Source organism: Sciurus carolinensis, chromosome X, assembly GCF_902686445.1.
Source record: "Sciurus carolinensis chromosome X, mSciCar1.2, whole genome shotgun sequence".
Classification (NCBI taxonomy): domain Eukaryota; kingdom Metazoa; phylum Chordata; class Mammalia; order Rodentia; family Sciuridae; genus Sciurus; species Sciurus carolinensis.
In genome coordinates, this window is record NC_062232.1 from 116381153 (window position 1) to 116401433 (window position 20281).

The window sequence follows — 20281 nt, forward strand, 5'->3', positions numbered from 1 at the left end:
CTAGTTTCCAGCATGTTTGTACATTATTAGATTTTCAAATACTTTTGAAAAATTGTAAATAGTATATTTTCAATTTCATTGCTTATAGTCTCAATAGTATATAGATACAAAATTTATTTTTTTCATTTATCTCTGACCCTTCAATTTGCTGAAATCACTTAGTTGTCCTAGAAATACATTTTGTAGAATTGGAATTTTCTGTGTAGACAATTGTGTCATCTGCAAATAGTGATAGGTTTATTTCTTTCATTAATATCTATATGCCCTTTTCCCCTTGATTTTTTGCACTGGCTAGCAATTCCTGCACTATGTTGACTAACAATGGCAAAAGCAGAAGTTCTTGTTATTTTCTTGATTTGAGGAGGAATGAAGGACACATTTAATTTTTCAACATCAGGTATAAAGTTGGCTCCAGGTTTTTCTAGATGCTCTTAAAGAAGTTGAATTTCTTCTGTTTTTCTAAATTCTTTTGATGAATGGATTTTGAATTTTATCAAATTTTCTGCAGTGGTAAGAATATGTAATTTTTTCTTAAGCCTGATAATATGGTGGGTTATATCTATTGATGTTTATTACTGAACCAGTCTCATAGCCCTGGAGACCATAGTTTTTACTTTTGATTTTGAAATTTAATTTGAGATTTTGAATGCTGATAAAAACTCACTCATCAAATTCACACATATTCTCCCCTGTTTTCATTTACAACTTTTATAATATTATGCTTTACATTTCTTTCTATAGTCCTTTTGAGTCAATTTTGATATGAGATCTATGCCTAAGTTTCCTTTTGTTTTCCATAGTTATCCATTTGTTCCAGCACAATCTGTTGAAAAGACAGTACTTTATTGCGTAGTCTTTATACATTTGTCAAAAATTAGACAACTGTATCTCAGTGGGCCTATTACTGGGCTCTCTGTTCTCTTCCATTGATTTGTCTTTCCCTCCACCAATATCACGTTGTCCTCATGAATGTAACTCATAGCAACTTTTGAAATTGGGTAGTATAATTTCTCCTCCAACATTATTCTTTTTTCCTAATGTTTGGTAGCTATTTGTGCATCTTTACCCTTCAAAATAAGTTTGAGTCAGTGCCTTAAGCATGGTTTGGATTCAGTGAGAGTGCTTATTTAATAATGATAACTACCATCCAGTGAGTACTTGCTAAATACCAGGAAAAAATGTATCTTTCAAATCTATGGGGTAAGAATTATTTTTAATCTGAATCACATACATGTGAACACTAAGGTACAGAGTGGTTTTCTGCCCAAATCCATGCAACTTGTCAGTGGTTGCTAAGATCTGAGCCAAGGTGTTACAGACTGACATAAGGCAGTTTAATACTTCAACAGCTGTCAAGTCATTTTGGAAAATATTAGAGCTTTCACGATTCTTCCATCCAATAGTATGTTACAGAGAAAGCATGTCTCAAACATGTATAAGCATAAATTAGTAAGTAAGCACAAATGGCCCTGCCACCTGTTCCTGAGGACTTGGTGAAATCCCACTGTGTCCTTGGGCACTGTGTGAATTAATAATTTATCACCTTTTAGTTATAAAACCATTTTTCTTTGCCTACTTTGTGATAATGGAGTTTGACTCTGCAGACAATGCTTGTCCTTTGCCACCTTGTTCCATGTTAAGCTCTGCCAGCAGAGTGCATTCTTCCAGCTCCCACCTTGCAGTGTCCGCCTAGACTTCTCCTTCCAGTGTAGTATTTTGCATGTGGCAACCAGCAAATCAGTGTATGTAGAGTCCTATCAACCTTCACTTCTCTGTGGTGGGCAAATATTTCCATCTCTAGAGGGAGCCAGCTGTTCTTGCACTTCAGAGGTAGGCCCACTCTGGCAAACTTCTTTTGTCATCACAGTGGCTGCAGCTCTCACATTTCCCCAGCAAGTTCCCCCACTATGTTTCTTTCTTTTTTTTTTTTTTTTTTTTTTTACGTTTACATAGGGTAATGATGTTTATTATATTTTTCCCCTCCCCCCCACCCCTCCCACCCCTCCCACCCCTCCCACCCCTCTTTTCCCTCTACACAGTCCTTCTTTCCTTCATTCTTACTGCTCTCCTTAGCCTAACTCTAAACCTAACCCTAAACCTATTGCTAGCCCCTCCCACCCCCCATTATATGTCCTCATCCGCTTATCAGCGAGATCATTTGTCCTTTAGTTTTTTGAGATTGGCTTATCTCACTTAGCATGATATTCTCCAATTTCGACCATTTGCCTACAAATGCCATAATTTTATCATTCTTCATTGCGGAGTAATATTCCATTGTATAAATATGCCACAGTTTCTTTATCCATTCATCAACTGAAGGGCATCTAGGTTGGTTCCACAATCTGGCTATGGTGAATTGAGCAGCAATGAACATTGATGTGGCTGTATCTCTGTAGTATGCTGATTTTAAGTCCTTTGGGTATAGGCCAAGGAGTGGGATAGCTGGGTCAAATGGTGTTTCCATTCCAAGCTTTCTGAGGAATCTCCACACTGCTTTCCAGAGTGGTTGCACTAATTTGCAACCCCACCAGCAATGTATGAGTGTTCCTTTTTCACCACATCCTCGCCAACACCTATTGTTGCTTGTATTCTTGATAATCGCCATTCTAATTGGGGTGAGATGAAATCTTAGGGTAGTTTTGATTTGCATTTCCCTTATTACTAGGGATGTTGAACATTTTTTCATATATCTGGTGATTACTTGTACATCTTCTTCTGTGAAGTGTCTGTTCATTTCCTTAGCCCATTTGTTGATTGGATTATTTGTATTCTTCGTGTAGAGTTTTTTGAGTTCTTTATAGATTCTGGAAATTAGCGCTCTATCTGAGGTATGGTTGGCAAAGATATTCTCCCACTCTGTAGGCTCTCTCTTCACATTTCTGATAGTTTCCTTTGCTGAGAGAAAGCTTTTTAGTTTGAATCTATCCCAGTTGTTTATTCTTGCTTTTATTTCTTGTGCTATGGGAGTCCTGTTAAGGAAATCTGATCCTGAGCCAACAAGTTGAAGATTTGGACCTACTTTTTCTTCTATAAGATGCAGGGTCTCTGGTCTGATTCCGAGGTCCTTGATCCATTTTGAGTTGAGTTTTGTGTAGGGTGAGAGATAGGGGTTTAGTTTCATTCTATTGCATATAGTTTTCCAGTTTTCCCAGCACCATTTGTTGAAGAGGCTATCTTTTCTCCATTGCATATTGTTGGAACCTTTGTCTAGTATGAGAAAATTGTATTTATTTGGGTTTGTGTCCATGTCCTCTATTCTGTACCATTGATCTACCTGTCTATTTTGGTACCAATACCATGCCGTTTTTGTTACTATTGCTTTGTAGTAGAGTTGAAGATCTGGTATTGCAATACCCCCTGCTTCGCTCTTGCTACTGAGGATTGCTTTAGCTATTCTAGGTTTTTTATTCTTCCAGATGAATTTCATAATTGCTTGCTCTATTTCTGCGAGGTACATCATTGGGATTTTAATTGGAATTGCATTGAATCTGTATAGAACTTTAGGTAGTATAGCCATTTTGACGATATTAATTCTGCCTATCCAGGAACATGGGAGATCTTTCCATCTTCTAAGGTTTTCTTGAATTTCTTTCTTTAGTGTTCTGTAGTTCTCATTGTAGAGGTCTTTCACCTCTTTTGTGAGATTGATTCCCAAGTATTTTATTTTTTTCGATGCTATTGTGAATGGAGTAGTTTTCCTAATTTCTCTTTCTGAAGATTCATCACTTATGTATAAAAATGCATTGGATTTATGAGCATTGATCTTGTAACCTGCTACTTTACTGAATTCACTTATGAGTTCTAAAAGTTTTCTGGTGGAATTTCCAGGTTCCTCTAAATATATAATCATGTCATCAGCGAACAGGGATAGTTTGAGTTCTTCTTTTCCTATTCGTATCCCTTTAATTTCTTTGGTTTGTCTAATTGCTCTGGCTAGAGTCTCAAGGACGATGTTGAATAGAAGCGGTGAAAGAGGGCATCCCTGCCTTGTTCCAGTTTTTAGGGGGAACGCTTTCAGTTTTTCACCATTTAGAATGATATTAGCCATGGGCTTAGCGTAGATGGCCTTTATAATGTTTAGGAATGTTCCCATTACCCCAATTTTTTCTAGTGTTTTGAGCATGAAGGGATGCTGTATTTTATCAAATGCTTTTTCTGCATCTATTGAAATAATCATGTGATTCTTAACTTTAAGTCTGTTGATATGGTGAATGACATTTATTGATTTCCGAATGTTGAACCAACCTTGCATCCCTGGGATAAAACCCACTTGATCGTGGTGCACTATCTTTTTAATATATATTTGTATGCGATTTGCTAAAATTTTGTTGAGAATTTTTGCATCGATGTTCATTAAGGATATTGGTCTGAAATTTTCTTTCCTTGATGTGTCTCTGTCTGGTTTAGGTATCAGGGTGATATTGGCTTCATAGAACGAGTTTGGTAGGGTTCCCTCCTCTTCTATTTCATGGAATAGTTTGAGGAGTATTGGAATGAGCTCTTCTTTAAAGGTTTTATAGAACTCGGCTGAGAACCCATCTGGTCCTGGACTTTTCTTTGTTGGTAGGCTTTTGATGACCTCTTCTATTTCATTGCTTGAAATTGGTTTATTTAAGTTGTGTATGTCCTCCTCGTTCAGTTTAGGTAGTTCATATGTCTCTAGAAATTTGTTGATGTCTTCAAGGTTTTCTGTTTTGTTGGAGTATAGATTTTCGAAATAGCTTCTAATTATGTTTTGTATTTCACTCGTGTCTGTTGTGATGTTTCCTTGTTCATTCCGAATTTTAGTAATTTGAGTTTCTCCCTCTTTCTCTTTGTTAGTGTGGCTAAGGGTTTATCAATTTTATTTATTTTTTCAAAGAACCAACTATTTATTTTATTAATTTTTCCGATTGTTTCTTTTGTTTCGATTTCGTTGATTTCGGCTCTGATTTTAACTATTTCCTGTCTTCTACTACTTTTGGTATTGGTCTGCTCTTCTTTTTCTAGTGCTTTGAGCTGTAGTGTTAACTCGTTTATTTGTTGATTTCTACTTCTTTTTTTGAATGCACCCCATGAAATAAATCTTCCTCTAAGTACTGCTTTCATAGTGTCCCAGAGATTTTGATAAGATGTGTCTTTGTTCTCGTTTACTTCTAAGAATTTTTTTATTTCCCTCCTGATGTCTTCTGTTATCCATTCATCATATAATAGTGTATTATTTAGTCTCCAGGTATTGGAGAAGTTTCTGTTTTTTATTCTGTCATTTATTTCTAATTTCAATCCATTATGATCTGATAGAGTACAAGGTAGTATCTCTATCTTCTTGTATTTACTAACAGTAGCTTTGTGGCATAAAATATGGTCTATTTTAGAGAAGGATCCATGTGCTGCTGAGAAGAAAGTGTATTCATTCTTTGTTGGATGGTATATTCTATATATGTCCGTTAAGTCTAAATTGCTGATTGTGTTGTTGAGATCTATAGTTTCTTTATTCAATTTTTGTTTGGACGATCTATCCAGTGGTGAGAGAGGTGTGTTAAAATCGCCTAGTATTATTGTGTTGTGGTCTATTTGAATTCTGTAATTGAGAAGGATTTGTTTGACGTACGTGGATGAGCCAATGTTCGGGGCATAGATATTTATGATTGTTATGTCTTGCTGATTTATGCTTCCCTTAAGCAGCATGTAATGTCCTTCTTTATCCCTTCTGACTAGTTTTGGTTTGAAGTCCACATTATCTGAGATGAGGATGGATACTCCAGCTTTTTTGCTGTGTCCGTGTGCATGGTATGTTTTTCCCCATCCTTTCACCTTTAGTCTATGGGTGTCTCTTTCTATGAGATGAGTCTCTTGCAGGCAGCATATTGTTGGATTTTTCTTTTTAATCCAATCTGCCAGTCTGTGTCTTTTGATTGATGAATTCAGGCCATTAACATTCAGGGTTATTATTGTGATATGATTTGTATTCCCAGTCAATTGACTCATATTTGTTTTTGACATGATTTGGTTTCTCCTTTATTTGGCTATTCCTTTAGGCTAGCGCCTCCTGTTGCTGATTTGCATCGTTGTTTTTCATCTCTTCCTCATGGAATATTTTGCTGAGAATGTTCTGTAATGCTGGCTTTCTTTTTGTAAATTCCTTTAGCTTTTGTTTATCATGGAAGGATCTTATTTCATCGTCAAATTTGAAGGTAAGTTTTGCTGGGTATAAGATTCTTGGTTGGCATCCATTTTCTTTCAGGGCTTGGTATATGTTGTTCCAGGCCCTTCTAGCTTTTAGGGTCTGGATTGAAAAATCTGCTGATATTCTTATTGGTTTCCCTCTGAATGTAATTTGATTCTTTTCTCTCGCGGCCTTTAAAATTCTGTCTTTATTTTGTATGTTAGGTATTTTCATAATAATGTGCCTTGGTGTGGGTCTGTTGTAATTTTGTATGTTTGGAGTTCTATAAGCCTCTTGTACTTGGTTTTCCATTTCGTTCTTCAGATTTGGGAAATTTTCTGTTATTATTTCATTGAATAGATTGTTCATTCCTTTGGTTTGTTTCTCTAAGCCTTCCTCAATCCCAATAATTCTCAAATTTGGCCTTTTCATGATATCCCATAGTTCTTGGAGATTCTGTTCATGATTTCTTACCATCTTCTCTGTTTGTTCCACTTTGTTTCAAGGTTAAATATTTTGTCTTCAATGTCTGAGGTTCTGTCTTCCAGGTGTTCTATCCTATTGGTTATGCTTTCTATGGAGTTTTTAACTTGGTTTATTGTTTCCTTCATTTCAAGGATTTCAGTTTGGTTTTTTTTCAGTATCTCTAACTCTTTATTGAAATGATCTCTTGCTTCCCGTATTTGGTCTTTTAACTGTTGATTGGTGCGATCATTTAATGCCTGCATTTGCTCTTTCATCTCCTCCTTCAATGCCTGCATTTGCTCTTTCATCTCCTCATTAGCTTCCCTGATCGTTTTAATTACGTACATTCTGAACTCCCTTTCTGACATTTCTTCTGCTGTGCTGTCATTGGGTTTTATTGATGTAGTATCTAGGTTTGTTTGGGACATTTTCTTCCCTTGTTTTCTCATAATGGTCAGTTGTCAGTGGGACCCTGAGATATTGCAGTTTTCCACTATTGGCTTATAGTGTCCCAGTAGATTTCCAGTGTATCACCTCCCAGCCTTCAGTAGCCTGATGTCTTGGAGGAATCTGATAAAGCAGCTCATTCGAAGAATACTGCCCCTAGCCCCCTACTGGTTCCACGTTTTGGAACTGGCTCTGTGCGGAAATGCTCTCACTGTGGGCCTGCACCGTGCAGCTGGCCGTGTGGGAAGAGCCCACTGCCGGAGTGTGGAAGACTACCTTGGGAAGACTCAAGCCGGAGTGGGCAGAGCCGCCTGAAGAGGTCTCCGGCTGCCCTGCCCTTATCCCTGAGGCTGACTGCAGATCGAGGCTCTCCGCTGGTTCTTTGCAGGAGTACACTGCACTGCAGGGGCTCCGGGACTCGGAGCGTGCTCTGTTCAGACAGGCTCTCACTAGCGGGCCAGTTCTGTTCCGAGAACCTGGAGAAGCTGGCTGTGTGGGCGGGGCCCACCGCCGGAGTGCGCAGGACTGCCTGTGGATGACTCTAGCTGCCCTGCCCGGCTCCGATAAGCCACCTCTATCTGGGCCTGCCACCCGGGCCGAGCTTTACCCAGTGGGCAGACTCACCCGTGGCTCCACTTCAGTCCGAGTCTCTCAATGCCTCCCCTTCTTAACTCCTGGGTTGTGGAGCGACCGGAGGTGCAGTCTCCCTCTAGGCCGCCATCTTGGATCCCCACTATGTTTCTTTAATATCACAGAAGTGCAGCCTGTTCCTGTGACAGCTACTGCCACTTTTCAGATATCTGAATCAGCCTTGTAGGGATGCTCCCTTTAAGTTTCTAGGTACCTTTTCTTGTTCACTTTTCCCTTAGCCCTCACTCTATTAGCTGCTTTCAGTATTTGTTTCTTCTGCATACCCTGGAATTTACTTTTACCCCTTTTGATGGTTAACCACCTTTTAACTAATAATTCTTTATATTAAGTTTTCCACATTCAAATTACTGGTGTGAATTCTCTTTCCTAAATGAAACTCTAGGTACTCTATCAATCTCCTTGTTTTCCCAAGGCCAATATGGTGACATCCTAACAATAAGAACAGCCAATTTCTGGTCAGATTGTGCAATAGTTCTCCTTTTGTAATGAGACTAAATGAGGTTGGCTCAGAGTGGTAACTTAAATGGATTATTATACCTTGTTCATTCAAGAAGAATAAATTTACCTAAGCTTTCTTTGATCAAAAAGTTTAAACAGCATTAATTTGTCAATGATGTCTTTCTAATACCTTTTCTGACAATTATTAGTCTCCAGGATAACTTTAGAAAATATTATTTGAAGTATGTGCTCTATGCCACTTTGAACCTGTAGACCTTTGATTTAGGGTCCTTCAAATGCTAAATTCTCACTAAGAAGTTGTGAAGTATGAATTCTTGATCACAAGAGTTTATAGGATAGTGAACTGCTTCTCTGAGTAGATTTAATGGTACTTAGATACTTATATGTATCAATCTCTACCAAAATATTACCATCCTTGACAGCAATATGGAATGTCACAATGACTTGATTTATCTGGACTGGTTGACTATATCTCAGTTTTGCATAATTCTTTGCCTACCATTCCCTTACACATCACACATGGCCGTTTAATCCTTTAAATGGCAGAATTGTGCCAAAGTCACAAAGCCTGAAATGTTTACTATCTAGCTCTTTATAGAAACAATTTGCTGACCTGTGGTCTAGAGTCATAGTTGAGAAAAGATAATCATTATTACTATAAGAGCACTCAAAGCTACTATTTTTCTTCATTGATAATTGAAAGGGATAATAGTTAAATCATATAGATTCCATTATCAATAAGTAATTTCATAGTTGTGAAGTGATAGAGTAGATTAGTTCTGGAAATGCTTTCCTGTTTTCATGCCTTCATTTTCAGAAATGGAAATTAATGTTCAAAAGGGACTTACAGAAAGGCAGTAGTGACATTCAGCTTGCTGACTTTCATTTTGTACCCTTTCCTTTCCACTACCCAGTTCATTTCAAAGTGGAGTAGCTACCCCCTAAAAATACATGAAACCACAAAAAATTATGATGCATTTCTCAGCTTCACAATCTCCTACCTCTGTGACCTTAGGTAAGCTGCTTAACCTCTTAGTTTATCATCTATACAATAAGTTACTATAAGCATGAGCTAATTCAGGTCAAGTGCTTAATACAACATCTGGAACACAGCAAACACGCATTAAATATTAGTTCTCATACTTAGTAGTCCCACAGTATTCTTATTATCATTGTTATTGTCCATTCTAATTTTAATTGAAGATTTAGGTGAAAAAGACTTTAACATTTTTAGAACAAATATGAACATGGTATTGACTACAGTGTAAGATCTGCCTTATATTTACAAGATAAAATATGAATTCTGTAAGTTATATATGAATGATTGCCCAATTTCAGGGGGAAATTGATTAGGAAAGTTGAAGTACTTCCATGTTGTGCTCTGCTCTAACTCTGTTGTCTGACTCCTGTCTGGCCATAAGTCTTCTAACTCCAGTATCTGTGAAGTCATTGGACTTCATGGCCTTAATAAATCTGCATGTCCCTTTGGAGCTGCTTGAGGAGAAGCTCTCTGTGTTGGTTAAGGTGAACTGACTAAAAAACTGTCTTGTTTTCCAAGAAATTTGCCTAATAAAAAATCTCACCTGAGAATTTTACACTTTTAACTTAGGAATGATACAGAATCTTCCCATTCTTCTAAGACTGGTTTCTTAATTATATACTGCTAAGGGAACAGAGGGTGAATAGGCAAGGCCCCCTTGGGCCCATTATACCAACATGATGTAGGGAGTGAGTTGCCTTGTTACTGCTTGTTCCAAAATTTCTCATTAATGTGATTAATATGGATAAAGCTGTCAACATTCATTTTCACTAAATAATAAGACAAGCCTAACCTTGTACCTATGAGGCTAACAGCTTGAGAGGCAGATGAGATGAAATTGGGATCTCATTAAAATTGAGTATATTATGGTTTTTGAAATTTGGAGTTCAAAATATATTGTATTAATATGGCTAAGTTTGCCATTTGACTAAGTCACAAATTGATTAGATTTTAGAAATGTCTAGACATAGCCTTTAAAGATTGGGACAAATTGTCCCCCAAATGTTTTTTGACATTCTCAGAAGGATGTGAGAGTAGGAAAGATATTGATATTGCAGAAATCTCTTAAAGGAATACTTTCAGGAAATACTTGAATAAAGCAACCAGGTACTTTATTGTGAGGAGGTTAGTAAAAAAGAAAAACCAAATAAAGTTTGGGGCTATGGAAAAGAACCTACCATTTCATAAGGACCACCAGGTGCTAAGTGATAGGTTAGAAGGTGAGACTGCAATGCTGAATAGGCAAAATTTTATCTTGGCAGAACTCAGTTGAATGGAGAAGACAGTCAAGCAAATAATTCTGAAGTAAAACTGAGCACATGATAAGATAGAGCTTGCCCAAGGTTCTATAGGAACACACAAGAGAGGTGTGCCTGGGAAGTCTGAGGACTGACAAGGAAAAGCAAAAAGCAGAAACAACCCAAATATCCATCAAGGGACAAATGGACAGAAAATGTGCCAAATATATACAACAGAATATTATTCAGCCTTAAAAAGGAAGGGAATTCTAACATACTACAATGTAGACAAATCTTGAAGACATATTACTTAGTTATACTAAAGAAGTCAGGCATAAATAAAAATGTATAACTCTACTTATGTGAGGTACTTAGATTAGTCAAACACATAGAAACAGTGTAGAATAGTGATTTCCAGGGATTCTAGGGGGAAAGTGGGGAGTTGTTTAATGCATACAGAGGGTAGGTTTGGGAAAATGAAAAGAATTCTGGAGCTGGATAGTGGCAATGGTTGTACAACAATGTTAGTGTATGCAAGGGAACTGAATTGCTGAAATTAGTTACAATGGTGAGTTTTATTACGTATCTTTTACCATAGTATGAAAAGAAGAAATGGAGACCCCAATGCCTTTCCATTTTGAAATATAATTTTATTGGGGCATCTTAGATATTAGAGTTAAGATGGTATCAACTGAGACCAATAGACAGAAACAAAAACCAAAGGTCCCTTAAAGGAAACTTCATCATAGAGGAATGTGGAATGTGGACCAGTAACCCAGGCTTATCATTTGAGCCCACATTCTTCTTCGAGAGAAGTGGTTGCTTACCACACAGTTTGTTGACAGCCTGAAATCTGTTCCTAGCCTTGCCTCCCATGTTAGGTATGTTTTTGGATTAATGGCTATTAGTGTATGAGTATAAAATAAAAAGTCCAGACTGTAGATGTAGATGTTGAAAACCATCTCTGATCATAACACAAAGGGTGAAACATTCTTTTTCTACTTTTCTTCTCCAAAGAAGTTACTGCTACCCTTGTAGTAACTTGCTGGAAAGCCATTAAGTGATGAATAGGAGAAACTTTGATACCTAGGATGGTTTGCTTTCAACAATGTGTCTACTATAGCACATTTTCCTGTTTTACAGATGTTTAGAAGAACTATGGCTGGTCTTGAAGAAAGCACCCTGGTGGTAGCAATGGGGTATTTTGTTAGCAGTACCAGGGACAAAGACTCCTGGGAATTATGGAGTCTTGATTTTGTGATCCATGCCTGCTGGCATGGGTCAGAAGACCCTGCTTACCAAGAAACTTTTGTGGTGGTATCATTGTTAAGATGATATACCAGATATGCAGGTTACCAGGTCAGGTGGAAGCTACCAGAAATGAGTAGAATTATTCCGGTAGAAATGACCTTGGAGTAGAGAGATGAGAATTCTCATGTTGACAAAATGGGTATTCAGAGTCATTTCGTCTTTTAAAGTTACTCACATTTGATTCTACACTAGTGAAGTAGTACATAGCTGTTTGTTAAGAGAAGAGATAAGATAAGCAGAAGGACCAACAATTACAAAGAAATCTGTAAAACCATTTGATCTTAGCAGTTTCACAAGATTAGCATTACTGTCCTTGTGCTATTGGGGAAACTAAGATTCATCAAGGTTAAGTTACTTTGTTTGAGTTCAAAAACATCTAACAAGTTGGCAGAACAGAAATTTCAGCTCAAATATGTCGAACTTCAAGGACCATGCTCTTGTCATCAACCAGATATCATGTGGTTGATAGATCCAATAATCAAATATGTCAACATTTCATTATGCACCCAGCAATTTTGACAGTGTATAACTATAAAATCAAGGCAGATTTGCCAAGAATCTGACAAACCTAACAAGGCTTGCAAGTCTCTTTACCAGGTGATACTCAGCAAAATAAGTCCAAGGGCCCTGACTTTTCATACAATCTATTAAAGATACCTGGTAACTTCCAAGTGACTATTAACTTTCTTACTATGTATGTAAGGTTTTTTAAAAAATACCCCAGAACTCAGTGTCTGGCATGTGGGTGTCATTCAATAGCTATTATAACTGTAATTTCATATTAAATTTTAAAAATCCTGGTTTCTTGGACTTTAATTTGATGACTTTACCTCCTTTAATTGATGTTTCTTTTGTTCTGTTAAAACTGCCAAAGTGTGTGTGTGGTGGGGGGGAGTTGGCTAAGCAAACTCAAGAAAGGAGGTTATAGTCAGATAAAATAAAGTTTGCCCATGCAGTTGAGGAGACAAATTTCCGTATGCAGCTCGTGTAAGATCTCTAGGTACACTTTATTCAGGACAACAAATGTCTCTGCGGCTGTCAGGCTTTGACTTTTCCCCTGAATGTTTATCATGGAGAAAAGATTTTTCCTTCCTAAAAATAGAGGACTAAGGTGGCAGCAATGTAATTTAGGATTCTAGCCCAATAGCACATTTGATGAGAAACTGCACAGACACTTTGGGAGAAATACATGGTGCCCAAGGGCTCCAGTGCTAACAGGTTCAACTGGAATGACCAAACAGAGGTGCCAATTTGTTCCTTCATTAGTTTCAGACCAGCCACTGTTCTTTAATGTTTTCCTTAAGGTGGCCCCTTCTCTGCAGTGTGCTGGCAGGATATAGTTCTGTTTATAGCATCTTCTAAGGAAGATTCTATATAAGTGATAAATTGACTTAATTTTTGATTTCTTATTATAGAAAATTTCAGTTTATACCAAAGTAGAGAAAATTAGCAACTCCCAATATACTCACTCTCCTCCTCCACTAGATTATTTAAACAAATCTTGGACACCAAACTATTTTATTCATAACTAATTCAGTATGTGTCTTTAAAAGATAAAGATATCTTTTCTAAAGTATAATCAGGAGACCATTGATATAGCTGAAATATAATAATTTTTTCAAGCCACCAAATATTCAGGTAGTGTTCATATCTAGCGTAACTGATCAAGGTTTTCCTTATCCTCAGTTCTCTTGCAGATAGATTTTCTCTAACTTTTATAAATTCAGCTTCAATGAAGTATATTGAGGTCAATAATTTTATTCACCAGAATTTTTTTTGTGATAACAAACAAACAAACAAAAACAACAGTCACAACCAACAACGGCTAGAGTGGTGCACATAGGATTTTTAGGGCAGTGAAACTACTCTGTATGATAATGTAATGGTGGATACAAGCAATGATGCATTTGTCCAAACCTATAGAACATACAACACCAAGAGTGAGCCCTAATGAAAACCATGGACTTTGGGTTATAATGATGTGTCAGTGCAGGTTCATTCTTGTAACTAATGTACCACTCTGGTGGGGATGTTCATAATGAGGGAGGTTATGCATGAAATGGGTCAGAAGATACATGGAAATCTCAGTACCTTCCAATCACTTTTGCTGTGAACATGAACTCTAAAATAGTAAAGTCTTAGAATAGAAGGGGGGAATTACACCTCTTGAGAGGCTTTACTTCCATTGAGAGCAAGAGCAAATCAGAGACAGAGTCTAGGTTCTCTGGACATTGGTTTTACAGTTGAGCCAATGGATGGAAGCATAGTCCTAGTAGTTATTTTGGAGCATAGGTTAGTTAGGCTTGTTAGATTTAACAATTAAAAATACAAGACATCTACTTAAATGGGAATTTCAGTTGAACAGCAAATGACATTTTAGTATAAATTTGTCCCAAATACTGCATAGGATATATAAAATATGTAATATATATAATATGTATATCATTTATGTAGATCATGTTTATTTGAAATTCAAGTTTAACTGTACACCCCATGTTTTATTTCACAACCCTAGAGCAGGTGGTACAGCAGACATGACACAGAAAAAAAAATAACTAGAAGAGTTGATGAGGCTATAACTTCTTGAAGAGTTGAGAGGGTCTGTAGGAGCTAAAAGGCAGGAGAAATGAAGAAAAGATAGGAGCTTCTACAGATGTTTTGGAGTGAAAATCAAAGTACTTTTAATACTTTAGAAAGTATTCAAATAAAATTCAGTAATATCAAAGAGTTTGGTTGTTGAACTATTTCTTTGAATATGACACCACTCTGAAGCTGAATCACAGAGTGCTACATCTGATTCTTTTTGCCTCTTCAAACTTGGGCTTCCTTGGAGCAGTTAGTAGGATAACCTTTTTTCTTTGCAGAATCAAGCTAGGGAAAGAAAGGTAGTATTCTGATACTTGCTTACACACTCCAAATGCTCTTGTTTTTCTCAACTCGCTCCACATTTCTAGTTCCTGCCACAATCTTGGGATATGTGCATCGTCTATTTGTTCAGTGGCAAACAAAAATTTTAGTCTGATTTCCATTTCTCTTGTTCTGAATCTTGAACAGAGAAAGTAATTTGTACAGAACACCAGGCACGGCACCTATATAATTCAGTTTAAATGTAGGGTTTGGCCATTTTCTGAAATTCACAATCTCAAATGTAGAATTTTGACATAGGGTTATAGTTTAAATATGAAGTGTCCCCCAAAAGTTCATGTGTGAGACTATGCAAGAAAGTTTAGAGGTGAAATGATTAAAGACTCTCATAATCCAATCAGTGAATTAATGCCTTGATAGGGATTAACTGGGTGGTAACTGTAGGCAGGTAGGGTGTGGCTGGAGGAGGTGAGTCCCTGGGGGGCATGTCTTTGGGGTATATATTTTGTTCTTGGTGACAGAAGTCTCTCTGCTTCCTGGTGACATGTCCTGAGCTGCTTTCCTCTGCTACACTCTTCCACCATGATGTTCTGCGCATCTCAGCCCCAAGGAATGGAGCATGCTGTCTATGGACTAAGACCTCTGAAACCCTGAGCCCTCAAATAAACTTGTCCTCTAAAATTGTTCTTGTCAGGTCTTGGTCACAGCAGCAAAAAAGCTAACTAAAACTCAAAGTTAATAAAGAGATTATGAATATACATATGAGTATTATACATTTTTAAAATACCTCAAGTTTTGTAAATAAGCTTTGGTACTTCTTAATTTTTAATATACATGGAACCTCAAAAATGGAAACAGTAAAAAGAAAAGTGTCTTTGGATTTCTTTAATCTCCTTAAGGTTCTGCTCTTTGATAATGAAGAAAGATTAAGTGTGATTTCTAAGCCGTTGTGTGTATAGTACCCTACAGTTTGCAAAGGTCTTAGGTATAACTCTTCATTTGCACAGCATTCCACAGTTCACAAAGCCTTTTCACATTGGGTTCAGTGTATCATTTTGTTCCCACAGTTCAATGGGTTCAGCATAGCACAGATTAAGCTGCTTGCTCTTGGTTATGCAGTTAGTGGGTGGCAGAATCCAGACAAGGACCCAGTTGTTTGCTTCTAGGTCACTTTTCCCATTATAGCACACTGAGACAGGTTACAGGATAAGGAATAAAACATGCTTAATATACTCTAACAGCTCCATTTGATCATTTAGATATTGGTTAATTGCACCCTAATTTTCCTCAATTTTAAAGACACCCTCCCCTAATCAGAGTGCCATTTAAAAATTCATAAAAAATGAAATACATCACAGGTAAAGCATTTGCTGGCCTCTTTACTATTCCTCTTTGGAATGTATTTTTCAAACCTTTGCTTCATTATTAAATATCAAGCCAATTGCCAAATGCCATTCAAAATGAAAAGTTCATAATTTTTCTGGCCCTGCTATCTTCAGAATAATTGGAAGCAAGAATGATGCAGGAATTGAATAAACTTATCTAGGAAATGCACCTGCTTTTCATATTTTAATGTAACTTATGACTCCTTAGAAAGAATGAGAGGCAACTTCACCAGTGGAATGGATGTTTTTCTAGAGCAAACTTTTTAGTTTGGGGAACAGGGTTTTAAGGAAATTTTAAAAAATTAACATAAAATTTTCTTGAAGAAATGATGGAATTTTTCCAAAGAGCTTATTTTTGCCTTTAAAGTTCTTTTCATATTTACATTTCAATATGAAATCCCACTGGAGTGTTAAAGCTGGTGGGTGAGGATTCCAGTTCATGCCAGTGAGTCTGGCTCACAGTGTTTCAGGGAAGACAGTTTCTTAGAAGCTAGTACATAAACTTAGGCTTAGAGCTCTTTCAGTCATTATCCACTGACTTAAAGTTAATTTTGGATATAGAGGACAAACCCCACTTGTTATTTAGTTCCCAATCAGTAGGGATAGGAATAGGATAAAGAAGAACTGCCATAGATTTAATCAACACAACTGGTAGTTGAGTGGGGTCAGTGAAACGAAGCAAAGGGAATGTGAGTCGATTATGTTCCCTTTCCTTTCTTCCTTTCCCCTCTTTTTAAAATTGACAAATAAAATTGTGTATATTTACCAAGTACAATATGATGTTTTGAAATATATAACTGAAATGACTGAAACATGATAACATATGCTTTAGTTCATAGTTGTTATTTTTGTGGAAAGAACATTTAAAATCCATACCTTTGGCATTTTTCAAGAAAACATTAAGTATAAAACATGTTGTACAATAGATCTCTCGAACTCATTTCTCCCATCTGACAGAAACTTTGTAACCTTTGCCCAACATCAGGATCATGGTAGGGAAGAGAGAGAAGACTATTAAATCCTTGTCTTAGCTGTACAGGCAATATTAGTCTTGACTGTTCCCAGTGGTGGATAAATAGGCCTTCATTTCTTAAGAAAGGTGGATTCTTCAAATGGGTTCCTAGCTTAAAATTTGGCCTTAGTCCTATATTGAAATTTCCATTTAGTCATCAGGATGTTACTAAGGAAAGAAACAAAGTATAATACTCTTTTCCTCATTATTGAAGGATGATAGTGATGCCTAATATATCATGGATAGAGGAGGAAATTGGATTCTATTCTTAATCCATTGTTAATGACTTAGCTTTACAAAAATACTTAGTCTTCATTATACCTTTTTCTGTGTTAATTGTGGAAGCAATGGGGTAAGTCTTCCTGTAAGAACCAATTATCCTACATGACACCTTTTAATTCTATAATTCATTGATCCTCCTGAAGTTGAGAATTTGAAACCAAAATTGGCAGGAAGCAGTTAATTATAATTGTCTTAGCTTAATGGCATTAGTGAATAGCTTTGAATTCAAGGATAGAATATATGAACATCACTACTAGATACAGATGTTTATCTGATATTAAGGACTAAGTCACCTAATAGCTCTGTTTTGTATTTCAAATACTTATCAAGCACCTACCATGAGTAAGGCACTGAGATCTGACTGTCTCTATACATACAAATTTAGTAGTAGGGAAAAGAATCAGAAAGTACATGATTGAATTCAGATAAATCATGTGAAAGAAGAGAAAGAAGGTTGAATTTTGTCAAAAAACTGGATAATTTTCTAACCACTGGTTGCATTTAGTCAATAAGCTCTTACTTGGGATATTTTCAAATTTACTTAATGCAATCAATTGACTTAAAATCACACTCTGACAGAAGTTCAGTTGGTTGGTACAGATATAGACTGCCTTCCTTTGGTCCTATTTTTATATTACCTCAAATATGTACCATTTATTTGTGGTGAAAACATTCAAAACCCTCTCTTTTATACATAATTTTGAAATATACAGTACATTATTTTTCACTATAGGCACTATAGCTAGATCACTGTTCAGTAGATCACTGGTCTCCCATCTAACTGTAACTTTACCCACTGACCAACATCTCCCCATTCCTCCAGCCTCTGATAACCACTATTTTACTCTCAATTTCTGTGAGGTCAACTTTTTATATTCCATATATAAGAGATCATGCACTATCTGTATTTCTGTGCCTGGCTCATTTCACTTGGCATAATATCTTCTAGTTTTATCCATGTTGTTGCAAACAATTTCCTTTGTTAATGCAGATCAGTATCCCACTGTATAAGTAAACCACAGTTTAAAAAGTCATTCATCCATTGATGGATACTTAACTTGTTTCCATATCTTGGTTACTGTGAATAATGACGAAATACACACAGGAGTACAGACATAACCTTCATCTTGATGATTTCAATTCTTCTGGAAGTGTACCCAGTAGTGAGCTGCCAGATCTATAGTAGATCTATCTTAGTTTTTTTTTTTTTTTTTTTTTGAAGAACCTCTACTGTTTTCCAAAATTGTTATGATTATTTTCATTCCCATCAACAGAATGCAAAAGGTTCACTTTCCTCTGTGTCCCTTATGGTTGGTTCTTTAACTTGTTATCTCATAGTCCAAAGAAAGCAAAGAGCAATGGTAACAACAAATATATCAGGCAGAAAAAACAGTGTGAATTCAGGATCTTAAAGTTGCTGATTTCTGGAAAACTTACACAATACTTAAATATTCTGTCTTAATGAAAAATTTGTTTTAGACTATAAATGCTTCATTACATTTGATTTTTGCCTACTGTGAAAGCATTATTTTTCTATTGAAATACTGAAGTTTATGGAAATAAGAATATTTCCTTAGTAACCTAACATTGATTTCAGGTCTACTTTTGAGTTCAGCACTTCAGGTGCTGCATGGTATAGATTTTAATTTTTATTAGAGATTTATTTATTTCAGATAATGGAGTAGAGGGAAATATTACAATTTTATATAATGTGGAAAATATATGTAATTAAACTTGGAAGTAGCTTTTTCTTTTAACAACCCCAAGTTCCTTTTGAGAAGAAAGAATTAAAAGACCACAGATAATTGTTATAACATGTCTCTCATGTATCATACTGAGAAGAGCTCATTGGACTGGACCCTGAAGTAGGGAGTCAAAGAGGATCCATCCATCCATGGTAGAATATAGAACTTTAGGTTGTTAAAGGACATTTCAAACTCATCTTCCTAACTGAATTTCACAGATAGAAAAGTTGAAGTCCACAGGGAGAGTAAGACTTGTATGAGATAATCCAGCCAGTTACTGGTGAGTTGAGCTAGAACCTGCATCTCTGATCTCTAGTCCAGCATATGTTTTCCCAATGTACAGTATTCATGGTGATAAAATACAGGTAACTCTGACCAGTAGGCTGTTTTGGCTTGAATAAATGAGACCATAATTTTATGATTTACCATCTCATTATTTTATAAAGATTCTTCATGTTAGCCATTCTATAATGCATACATATTTTAAAACATGCTGTGTATACCATAATTATTTATAACTTTTATTTGTCAATTTAAAAAGTTCTCCAATAGTAGTCATTTTTACCTTTAGAATGATTGGCTTAGTGTGTGTCAGGTCAGAAGTTTGTAGAATGAAAAAATGCTCATGCTCAAGAATAGTGAAAAGGAAACAATCCCTTTCTTTGAAAGAGAAAAATTTTCTATTACTTTGGGTTACAGCATTGGGAATTTGTCAAAAGGAGAAAAACACTTGAGAAATCTTGCACTCTAGTCTCTGTGCCATAGTTTTTCACAAGGAAACTCCAATGCTAAACTTCTAGATAATCCTTGGAACCAGCAACAGTCTTGATGCCCCTTTAGATAGGAGGAGAGCAAGTCTACAACTTTTCAACCAAAGTTTTCCAGCAATGAAGGAGAAATGAAATAACTCAGTCTGATAAGGATCAACTAAGTGCTTCTCTGAGTAATTGGCTTCCTGGAAAGTGAATTGGTACTCAATTAGCAATCCAAGGCCATGTGAGTACTGGCCAAAGGAAAATGAAATGTAACACATTTAGTACTAAATTAAAGACAGGATCTACAAGCTGAGAACCCACATGAATCAGAGACATGAATCACAAAGCCTCTTCTGTTTAGGGCAAATTGGCCCTGACAACAAATAAAAAAATCAATCATTAATTTTCACGCTCTGCTTTTGATGGACTTTTTCATTTGAAGGCAATTGCAATCCTAATAACAATAATGTCACCTTATGATT